Source organism: Corvus hawaiiensis, chromosome 18 (genome assembly GCF_020740725.1).
Source record: "Corvus hawaiiensis isolate bCorHaw1 chromosome 18, bCorHaw1.pri.cur, whole genome shotgun sequence".
Lineage (NCBI taxonomy): Eukaryota > Metazoa > Chordata > Aves > Passeriformes > Corvidae > Corvus > Corvus hawaiiensis.
Genome location: NC_063230.1, coordinates 8,403,686 through 8,415,371, shown reverse-complemented (window position 1 = coordinate 8,415,371; position 11,686 = coordinate 8,403,686).

Sequence of the window (11,686 nt, the reverse complement as noted above, 5' to 3'; positions counted from 1 at the left end):
GCAGTGTTTGAAGTACCTAATATTTCTATATTTTCATGGAGCTTTACATGCTGAGGTACCTCTTACCTACTCACCCTCAGCCTGGATGCTGCGGCCCTGCTCTGCCCCAGAGCCAAGCAGGGCTGGGTGGGTGCAGGTTTAGTGCCCACAGGAGCATCGAGATGCTGTAGAGAACTTTGGTCAGGTAATAATAAATGGTGACAGTTCTGGTGAGAACTGGGGTGTTCACCTGAGTGTCCTGGCCAGGATCCAGCTGGGATAGCTCAGCTCTTCCAGCTGTGGTTTGCCAGCAGGGAGAAGGCAAGGGGAGGGAGCAAGGCTGAGCAGGTTGGGTCCTGCCCTGTTCCTGGAGCAGACACTGTGTGTCTGTCCTGGCAGTGCTGCTGCTCCTGTGCTCTCCACCCAGAGGTGAGCACACTGGAGCAGTAAATCTCTACCTCCAAAAGACAAGACTGTAATTACAGTCTTTTCTGTGGCATCTTTCCATGCCAATCACTTTTATAGGCACATACTAAAGGCTTCCCACCATATGAGATTGAACTGTTAAGTGTTATTACGAGTGTTACAAGAACACCTAGAAGCCTCAGGTGAGACAAGGGTTGCAGTGTGCTCAGTAGAGTATGCATGTTTGTTAAAACTCAAGTCTTGTCTGTGCAGAGCTGGCAATCTGATTGGGACGGGACAATCAGAGGAGTGAACACAGCACAGTGATTTGTTGCACATCATAAAACAGTTCAGTAGCTGACCCAGGACTCCCAAGTTTCAGCTTGCCAGCCAGTCTTTTCAGTTAAATGTTGTACATGGTGGAGTTTGTTTATTTTTCAGACTGTGGTTGTGCCCTTGTAACAGAGGACTCCCAGAAAAAAACAGCTCCTTCCTGGTTTTATGGATTCAATGCTAGAGGAGAGACCCTGCTCACTTGCCTTCCCTTCTCATGCCATAACTGGGAACTCTGAGCACCACTTGGCAAAGGCAAAGAGATGTGGCACACTCAGCTGGAAGGACTCCTTAGTGGATCCTGAAAATTGTACCAAGCAACTTCATGACACAGTGCAGTTACTACACTTCACCAGTGAAGTGACAATCTATGACTGTTGGGGTCTCCCCCCCTGCCATGGAGCCCTGGGAGAGGGGCCCTGGGGGGGAGGCACGGGGTTTCCCTGCCCCTGCTCAGCTTCATTTCCCATTGGTTGGTTTGTGTTCCCCAGTGGGGCCAAGGACCCTTGGGTCCCGTGACTGCGGGATTCCTGAGCTGAGCCCCGGCCATGCGGCTGGAGAAATAAACATCTCTGAAACATCTACCACGAATCTGTCCATATATACTTCTTTTCCATGGGACTCCTGGTTTGATATATGCATGTTGCAGTATCCCCACTGCACTGTATGACCAGCAAGAGCTCGTGGCTTTTCAGCAATGTAGGCACAACTGAGCTTTGCCATGGCAAAGATGAGGTGCAGGGCAAGGTCAGCCTGCTCTTGTCCCAGGAAGGGTGGCTGGAAGGGGTAAAGCTTGAGGGAAAGCGTTCTCCTTGCATACCTTGGTCTTCTGTCAAGAAACCTCATAGAGAAAAAGCCACTCAGAAGCATCTCCTGATTGTGATCAGTTACTCAGCCCTCACTCGAGCGTACGTGCTCTGAGGGTCACTCATCCGGCAATGGGGAGAAAACAGGACTGCTTTGGCAGCTGAAAGTTTGCAGGTGTTCAGAAGATTGGAAGAGGGGATTTAAACTCTTTCCACATTTTGCCTAGGTCTTACAGGTGTTACAGCCGGGAGGCAGAGCGTGCAGGGATGCACAGTGATGCTCAGGAGAGTCCAGGGGTACCCACCCCCCTTAAGTGACTGCTCCCAGGAAAGACATCACCTACTGAAGCCCTGAAAGCAAAACATCCTTTTATGGAGACAAGCAAACTTTTAGAAATCCAGTCACTGTAAAATCTTTCACCCTTAATATCAATTTTTCAGTGAAATCTGTTTATTCTAGGCCTGCTGTGTCATAACAGATCCAAGAGCTGCATTTTCTCTTGGAAAGAGACAAGGTTTTGTTTAAAAACATTAACTTTTCATGACATTCAATCTCAATGTCTATACAAGCTTTTAAAATCTGGCTCTCTGGTACAGATGAAGGAACAGCTTCTTCCTCAGTGTAATTCTGCCTAAGCCCATACATTTACAAGGGGGGGGTGATTTTGTCCATAAGGTTTGTGATTCTCAGGCAGAGGCTTATTGACAGGCACTGTGCTGAAGATATTTACATTCAGCAAGGCTCATAAGCCACTGAACATCTGTTCTCTCGTTAGCAGCCTCCTCAGCATTTGCCCTGTAGGCAATAATCTACAGGACAAGTTTCCCAGCACCTCAACCACTGTAGGATAATTCTTTAACTAAATGGAAAGCAAAGCCCAAGGCCCTGGGAATTCGCTTTTGTACAATAATCTTTTGTGTGCATACAGTGGAAACCAGAGGATTATGGAGTCAAATCATGAGAATTCAGGTCAAGTGAGATTTGGAGGGGGGAGGAGAAGATGACAGAAGCACCAGTGGGAAGGTAGTGATCCCAGGGGAAGTAACGTGACGCTTGCAGATAAGCCTGTTCTGCTGTCATGGTTTAATTTTACACATCAGTATTAAAATTTCTGAGCATTGCCGTACATCAACTCTCCTTTGCTACATGAGGTCCTTTTGTGTTGTCTTTTTTCTCCTCTAGCAGCTGTGTTATTTTGGAGTATGCCTATGTCTGAGTTATTTTCTTGTGCTGTGCCTCCATTTTCTACCTCTTTATTATTTTTTTCAATCTGAGAATTTGTGTGTTTAAATCTCCTTTCTCCATTCAGCTCCCTGTTATTTTTCTCATTCTTGCACACTTAGCCTAGATCAAGGATTTCAGAGATCTCTAGATATACAAAGCAAATCATTTATCTCCCCTGGACATTTGCTTAATGGAAGGAAGGAAATGTCATTAAAGAAAAGCACTATGAAAAATGTGATGCTGCTTTTTCTCTTTCTGGCAAGGGATTGATGTGGATGTCCAGACCAACACCCAGAAACTCTATTCAAATGCTTGTTTCCTCTTCCCACAATGCAGAAAGATCCAGCTGAATCCAATCATATGTTTAATGTGCTCTTGGCTGGTTTACACTGCTAAGATGATGGGAGGATGTGCTGTTGGGCAGTGACTGCTGAGAAAACAGTGAAATAGGGGGTGTTAAATCAGACATTGGTGTAAGCAAAAGAGAAAACAGCATCAAGGAAAATTCACAAGACTTCTGCAAAACTGAACAGCTGTACAGCTCATCTGAACATGAGGATTTCCCCTACCTTTATAAGAAGATAGGAAATACGGCAGAAAGGTGATATTCCACCTGTGGCCTAAAATCCTGTCTCAATTGCCATGTGCGAGACGTGGAGCGAAATACCTCCTCTATTGCCTTTGTGAAATATAACATGCTGAGCAAGGCACTGCAAAAAGCAGCTTTACTTTCTGCTCTGCAGCGGTGGCGGTAGCAAAATTTTGAGTCTCTAGGTGTTTGGAACCATGAATGTGCTGCAGATTGGGAAATACAGGGGGAAGAGGGTTTGGTTGGTTTTTGTGTTGATTTTCTTGGGGTTTTTTGGTTGCTTTTTATGTTTTGTGGGGGTTTTCTGTTTTTTTGGGGTTTTGTATTGTTTTTAGTGGGTTTTTTTGTTTTGTTGTTGTTTGTTGTTTTGGGTTTTTTGTTTGTTTTGGTTGGTTGGTTGGCTTTGGGGTTTTTTGGTTTGGTTTCTTTTGGTCACAGCATTTTCACACTTCCAGGAAAAGAGTAAATGAACCTGCCTGGATGGGATAGAACTAAGGTTGTCCAAAGAATTGTAATTCAGTCTTTCTCTGTGTTACGAAAGTCCTGAGCTGTGTGCCTACACAATTTTCCTTAACACCTCTGAGGTATTCTGTGCTCTTGCTCTTTTTTCTTTGTGTCCCATTTTTAGTTGTTTAATTCATATGATCCAGATGAGCACAGACTGCATGCTGAGCCAGGGAGGGAGGCAGGAGGGATAATAGAAGTCTTTGTGGGGAGTAACCCACAGTTTGGATGTCATATTTAAAAAGTGCGGTACAGAGTACAGATGTTATGGGTTGTATTAGCTTGGTCTGCAGGGAATGACATCCTGTATTGGATGAAATGGTTTGACCTCTTCTATTGAAATGCTAATGTTTGACCATTTCCTCCAGCAAAGTGAGTCTCATTATTTCTCATTGTAGCCTACATTTACCCTTCCTCCACTCTGCGCCACCCTGACCCCAGAGTTTCTGCTTTTCCAATATGCACTTAAAATTTGTCTGCTATGTGATCGTTTTATGAGGTGATATCATGAAGCATAAGTATGTGTTCCAGCTGTGTTAGTGACCCTGCCTATAAACCAGGGAGGTTGGCTAAGCACTCTCTTGCCCTCTTGCTTAATGTGACTCATGACAAGAAGATGCAATGATCCAGGCTGGAAAAGTGAAAGAGAGCGAAAAATCCAGATTAGACCCTAGAAAAAGGGAACTCTAAGTGAAACTGACTTTTTATCTCTTTGTGTCTTCATGTTGACACTACATTAGGAAGGCTGACATCAGATATCTCCAGAGGCCCAAATCCAATTTTGAATCAAATGTAAGACCAGCTTGTAAAGGCCAAGAATGAATTGGTTCTGCCAGAAGAAAAATTAGCACAGAAACAAGCTTATTTCCAGAGAATCTACTGAAATAATGACATGATGCCTTAATAGGGATTGTGCTTGTTTGATTTTTTTTTCAAATTAGTGAAAGTTCACCCTTTGAGTCTGTATAAGGAACACATCCATCTCTGAATTTGTTGCATGCAGTAATCGGTAGTCAAGATTACTTAGTTAGCATTGAGACAGGCTGCCCTTTTTATTCTCTGTGTCTGTTTTAACACTAATCCCTGAACAAATACTTAGAAAGGCAAAACAGACGTGCCTGCTGTTTGCTTCCACTTACATCTGTGAGAAGCTGCAGAGATTTTGTGCTGCTTAGCTGTCATGCCATTTCTTAGTGCCAAGTTCTCATATTGCTGCAGTTCTAGGCCATTTGCTGTTGCGGGAGAAGATTTAGGTCAGCGGTTTTTCAACCTTTTTTGATTTGTGGACCCCTAAAAAACTTCCAGCAGTAGTGCAGACTCCTTTAGGAATTTCACATATGTCGATTGCTGTCTGGCACACGTGAATTTTCTTTTTCCCAATCACTTTTTGCAGACTCTGTAGAAGTTTTTCATGGGCTTGCCAGGCTCTGTAGACGATAAACTGCAAACCAATGATTTAGGTGAGCTCTTGAACTGTTGCTTCTCCACACACACATTGCTGTAGAAGATGAGAATGCCATAAAATGAGTAACAAGACCAGTGTTTTGGGATTGTGACATCCACTACTTTACAGTCTGTCAAACCTGAATGCAGGGTGTTTAAGTAGCCGGGGTTCCCATATGAAAAACCACATGCTGATGGTGTGCCAACACCCTCATTGTCCCATGCTCTCCGTGGCTTTGGATGCTGAGCTATGGGTGTTCCAACAACCCCATAAATCATAGCCAGTTGCCTCCAGAGTTAGCTAGCAGATAATATATGTTTTTTGGCTTCTCAAAGCCTACCCCAAATAATGGTCTACAATATGATTTCTTTAGAGTGAGACCAGGCTTAGGAGGAAATGTGGGAAAATGGAACAAAGAGGTGATACAGACTGGCAATGCGGCAGGTAAGAGGTGAACTTTGAGTCCTAAAAGTTAATTAAAATGATAGGCTGGATAGACTTGGGTCAAAACAGGAAAATTAATAGAATAGTTTTTCCTTGCTGCACCAAAGAATGGTGACTCAAAGGAGGGTTGTAAATAGAAAGTGATTTGGTCAAAGCAGGCCACTGGCTAGGAAAAGGAATGGGGCAAAACACTAAATGATAAAAACAGAGAGAATAATGCAGCAGTGAAGATACAAAGCAAAGAGAACCTAGCTAAGGGTTCCAGCTTCATGGATGGAGAGAAAACATGTATCTGGCTTGGTTTACAGAAAGAAATTATAAATGTGGACATTTTTTGACCAGGAGTGCCAAAGAAAAGGTTGAAGATGATGTCTTGACCTGTATTTCCTCTTCTTCTCCTTTACTTGGCCTCTGTTTTAAACCTACTGTTCTCTAGCCTAACACTGATCTCAAGGTCACTGTTTTCATTCTGCTCTTATCCCTCCCACCAAGAGGTTTATAGAGCTTGGTGTTCTTTATAATGAAAGTATAGTGCCCATCAGCCAATACTTCCAGATTTTCAATTTTCTTTTTGGCCTCCTAAGGCTTTTATATGAAACCTTCCATCTCACTGTCCATCAGAACTACTGCTCCTGAATTATGGCCGATTTCCTCTTAATATCCACAGCAGGGATTTTTAAGAAACCAAATAACAAATGAAAAATGTTGCCACATCCCCCAGGGTTGACTCCCTGCCAATAATAAGCCAGACAAGATGTTATGGGACCTCTTGTTTCTGTACAGGACATAGAAGACAGACCCTTCCCTTTCTCAGGGGACAGTTCACCAGTAAACCAGGTTAGTGTCCAAGCCTGCATCTACAAAGGTAATGCAAAACAAAAATATCGATGTGTCTCTAGAATATGGCATTGAGAGAAAGTGAGGAATAAAGTAAAATGTTCCATTAATGCCAGTGTCTAGTCTGAAGATCATGCAATTTAGGGCACGTTATCATTTACAAAAACAATTACTAGACTTCCAGGTATGCACTGGAAGTGATTTCTAAATCTTATCTGTTGTCTCTGGTTCAGTGCCTACTCCAGGCACAGCTCCGTACACGGTCACAGAAATCACTCCAAGCACTCAAGGTTTTGGTTCATGAATTCACTGTGCTTCCACAGCAATTCAAAGTCTAGACAAGTGATCGTATTTTTAGCTGATGCAAAGCTGCCGATCAGTGACTGTACTGGAGTTCCACTGTTACATGCAGCTGAGAATTGAGTGAGGTGATTTTTTGGAACAATGAGCATCTCTTCTGCATCTCAATAGGGTGTTAACTGACAGCCCTGGGTCCAAGATCACTCTAATAATGGATTAATATGATGTTCAGTGTCTTCTTTCATTCTGACAGTGTTCACACTCATATGATGTTATGGATTAATTATGTTGGTTTTCACTGCTAGCGTTGACTGTTGTTGCTAATCTCAAAGTAAGAAAAGTAAATTTGCAACGCTACAAGTTAAGTATATTTATATATAAATTTATATATAAATTTATATATAAATATAAGTATAATTAAAGATTTTGTCTTTTAGCATTGGAGTCTCACAGAAATTTTCTCCTTAAATAATTACCCAGCAGAGATTTTACTGTCAAGTAGAAGATAACCAGGCACTCTTTCAGTAATATTTCTGCAGGACCCAGAATGGCTTGACTGTGTGATTATTTTAGCTGCTGTGTAGATAAAAGAAAAACATGAGCAGTGAAATGTTGAAAAGGTTTTGATATTTTGATATGATTTCTCAACAATTTTCTTTTTTTCTTGCTCCTCTGTCTGGAAATAGTGATTAGATCAATTTCCCTAAGAATAAAGTAGTCGCTTGTTCAAGGCAAATTTTGTGTTTTAAGTGATAGATCTCTATTTTCTGAGCCAGTGAAACTTCTCCTCTTCTCTAATGACATTTACAGACATCCTACTCATAGCTGACATTCCCTGCAGACCTACAGAAAACCTGATGACACTCCTGACCATGTTTTCTCCAGCTTTTCTGTGTCATTTTAGTTCTTGTGTCCAGGTTTCTGTCCTTATTCATAAGCTGGTTGAAGCTACATACAGCTGTCACTGCATTTATTAATTCTTCCCTCCCCTAGGTCTCTTTTTTCAAAGGCTGAGATGGGTGTATTTCTCCACTCAGCCACTCTTAAAGCTCTTTTCTGAGGGATGCGTCCTATCTGAATGTGGCAGAGAATGTGTGTGACATTAATTGTAGGACCAGTCAGCAGTTTCCGACTTCAAGAGAGTTTTACAAGTGAACAGCTGAAAAATTTCACTCTGGACACTGGAGCCTTTGGCTCAGACTGGAGGGGTGCACCACTCACAAGGTACTTTGAAATGTGCAGGATGGACAGTTCTGTCCTTGGTGTGGATAATTCACACATTTTTACTTTCCAGTGGTGTTAATCTGGCACCCCCTGGAGGAAGTATGTTTCAAAACACTCAAAGGAAAGAAATAGTTTAAAAATCCCCTTTGATGAAATCAATTCTTTAACCAGACCGTAAATTTTCCCAATTTTCTATGGATTCTTTGCCGAAATACTAATGTAATTTTTCTGTAGGCAGTTTTTCATCCTGAGATAATACATGCAATTTTTTTCTTCCTTAGACTAAACATGTCAATCTCAGACTTACTGGGGAAGTGCTGGAGGATTTCTCAAACATCATGAATTGTGTGATCAAAAAGAAAACTTGGACTGTCACCTATGAATGACAAGAAGAACCATTAACGAGGTCTGTTTGAATCTGGTCCAAGAAAAGTGAGAATCAGTGTATGTCCATATGCTCATGGCTAGGGTGGGCTTGTGTCAGGTAAGATGGGGGAAGACTTTACTGTAGGTCTGTGCCTAGAACTACAAAAAAATTCAAACCCATGTCTTGGATAACCTAAGGCTATTAGGAATAGTTCCATTTTTCTAATCAAGTGGAATTGCTTTCTTTATTAGACAGAAGAGACCATCTACTGGGGTTTGCAAGCTGCCTACAGAGTTTGATGTTTGGAAACTAAAAAGTGCCAAAGGCAAGAATTTGAACTGCTTTCCCCCACCAGCCTGCAAGGAAAGAAGGATGTAAATAATGCCAAAAGGTGTATTTATACTGCTTTAAAATTCCATTTGAATGTAACAAAATAGTTAGCTGTAGCAATTTCTAAAAAGAAATGTCAATAAGGTTTCTTTAAAATTATTATTATTATTATTATTATTATTATTGTTATTATTATTATTATGTCTCTTTGGGAAATACCTGGCTGCATTTACAAAGTGGTTTCAAAGACAACTGGGAATGTTGTCAATCAGTGCTGCATCCAGTGAAGCTCACTGGGGAAGTGTGAACAATAATTGCATTATTTTTCATCTCTGTCTGCCAGCTGGGCATAGAGCAGACCCTCCCCATCGCTCCTTCTCTCCCAGCAACAAAGCTCAGCCGTGGTCCCTGCTGAGAGGATCTTCTCCTTGGGAACTGCACTGCTTCATTAACTCCCCTGTGTATGATTTTGGTGTGTTGGTTTTGTTTGTTTTCCTGGAAGGTCCTCAGAATTTCCCAGGGAGTCCTTCCTTTGGAGGTACTTGAACCCATTGCTGCTTGACCTTGTAACTCATGGGTAATTCCATGCTGGTTTTCCCTAGTCTGAAAGGGTTCCAAGCACTAGCAGAGGTCAGTAATGCATGTCTGGATTAACAGCATAAGAAAAAGGACATAAGTGACACTTTTCTTTTTTCCTTTTCATGTGATGTCTCTGGCCACCTTCCTTTCTCTGCCACATTATAAGGAAGAAATCTGGGGCTGGCTGCCTGACTTGAAAAACTCTTCATGTTAATAGTGTATTCTCACCTACAGCATAGCAGGAACATAGATTATCTGCAGGACCGGGCTATCAGTATTTGGAGAAATGCTTGAGTAAAAGCATTGGTATGTTTTCTTTTGCACTACAAAACTCTTTTTTCCTTACCCACAGACAAGCAGCCAGCAGTTGGAAACCACAGCTGAAGATGGCTGTGGGATAACATTACTCTTGCTGGCTTAGGATGATTTAAAATACTTTATTTTCCATGCAGAACACACAGTTATTAGTGTAATCATGAAACACGTTTTCCAAGTTGCTTTTGCCAGGTCTGATATTAAGAATTTAATATTGCTTTATCCAGAGGTGAAAAAAAATGGAGGAGAAAATTAAATAACACCAGTCTTTCTGAATGTCTTCTGTAACAGGGTGATAGAGAGCTTCAAACATTAATGCAATACAAATGCATTTGAACATTTACAGTAGGATTTGAGTAGCTGCCTTCAGGTCCTTTTCAACTGAACTGATTTTTATATTGTACTTTGTAAGGTTGTCCTAAATTTCTTTTGCTAGAACCAGTATCAGAGGTGACAGTTTCTAGCTTGTACCCATTGATCCACCACAGGGTATTTTCAAACTGCTGGTACGTGTATCACTACTTGTAGGGAAAAAACAAGTAATATTTGTAGCTTCTTTTTCTCCTGACATATGTATACCTACACAGTTCAGAGCCTGAAAACGAATTCCATCTAGAATGAGCTGGAGTCTAGAAACAAAGAAGAGGGGGAGGTACAAAGAAACCTTAATTGAGGGAACAGATGGGAAAGGTGGTCTCTAGAAAGAGATCCTGTCCATTCTGCCCAGCTCAGGAGGGTGACAAGTACAAAATGGGCCTGTTGAGAGATGGATTACTTGGAATGTGGCATAAAACTACCCCGAGCTGGGAGGGGAAGTGTTGTGAGTGTACATGGAGAGCAGTTACAGCAGTCAACAGCAGATCAGTACGCCTCTAATTATTATTTGTCTGGCTGGCTAAGCAGTGCAGCATTTAAAACCTAATTTGTTGTATAATTTAATTTTAATTGAGTCTCCTATACACACAGGACTCGTTAAGCTAGCTGTATGTTTTACTTGCTGTCTTTTTACATGGATACTATGGGAGAACTGCAGGAGCTGAACCAATCGTTTGCTTGCTCTGTGCTATCACCGAGGTGCAGTAATTCCTTGGTATGATTGCAGAGGGATCTCTTGGCAGGAATATTTGGAAAATACGTTTTCTCAATGCCACAATATAACAAAACAACTTCCTCCCACAGCTAATGCTACAGTTTACACAAAAGATTTGGTTGTTGGGCTGTTAGTTGCATCTCCCATGTGCTGGTATTTTCCTCTGCCACTCAGAGATAACAATTACCAGTCACTGTGAGCAGTAATAAAAATGAAGCACCATGACAATGCTTTTGAGTGATTGCAACTTCCATGGATGTGCCTCTCTTCAAATGTATAAAAGGTTTTATTCCTCAGTCAGGACAAAGTTGAAAGCAAGCAGGGTATTTTACAGACAAATCCTTTTGGAGGAATGTAGACATTCAGGTCTCAAAGAACCATTTTTCATAGTATTATTACTGAGGAAAGAGTTATAGACTAAGGTCAATAACACAAAGCTCTTAAGTAAGTGCATCAATTTTGACTCATGTGTGCTTATATTTTTTTCCTCACCTGGGGCTCATGTGATTGGGACTATGGAGCAATACTGTGTTAGGTATCAGTTAAAACTGCAGATCCAAACACTGCTGTATTTGAATACTTTTCCTTCTATCAATGGCCCCGTCCAGCTGTCTTGCACAGGCTGGTGTTACTGTGAGATTTCTGTGGCATTTGCAGGGCTTCCAGGAAAGGTAAAAAAGCAGAACCTGAGAGCTCAAGCCTGTGAACCAAGTGGGAGTATCAATGCCAAGAATTGCAAGTGGTTTTGTTTTTAGTGTTTTGTTTCCATTTTTGTATCTTCTCATTTAATCCACACTTCAGAATCATTCAAGTAAAGGGGAAAAAAAAGGTTCACTGCCTCCGTACATGTTTGATGACTAATTTAAGGAGCAGGGATATCCAGGATAGCTCAGCTTCTCCTCCCTCTGTTTTGAT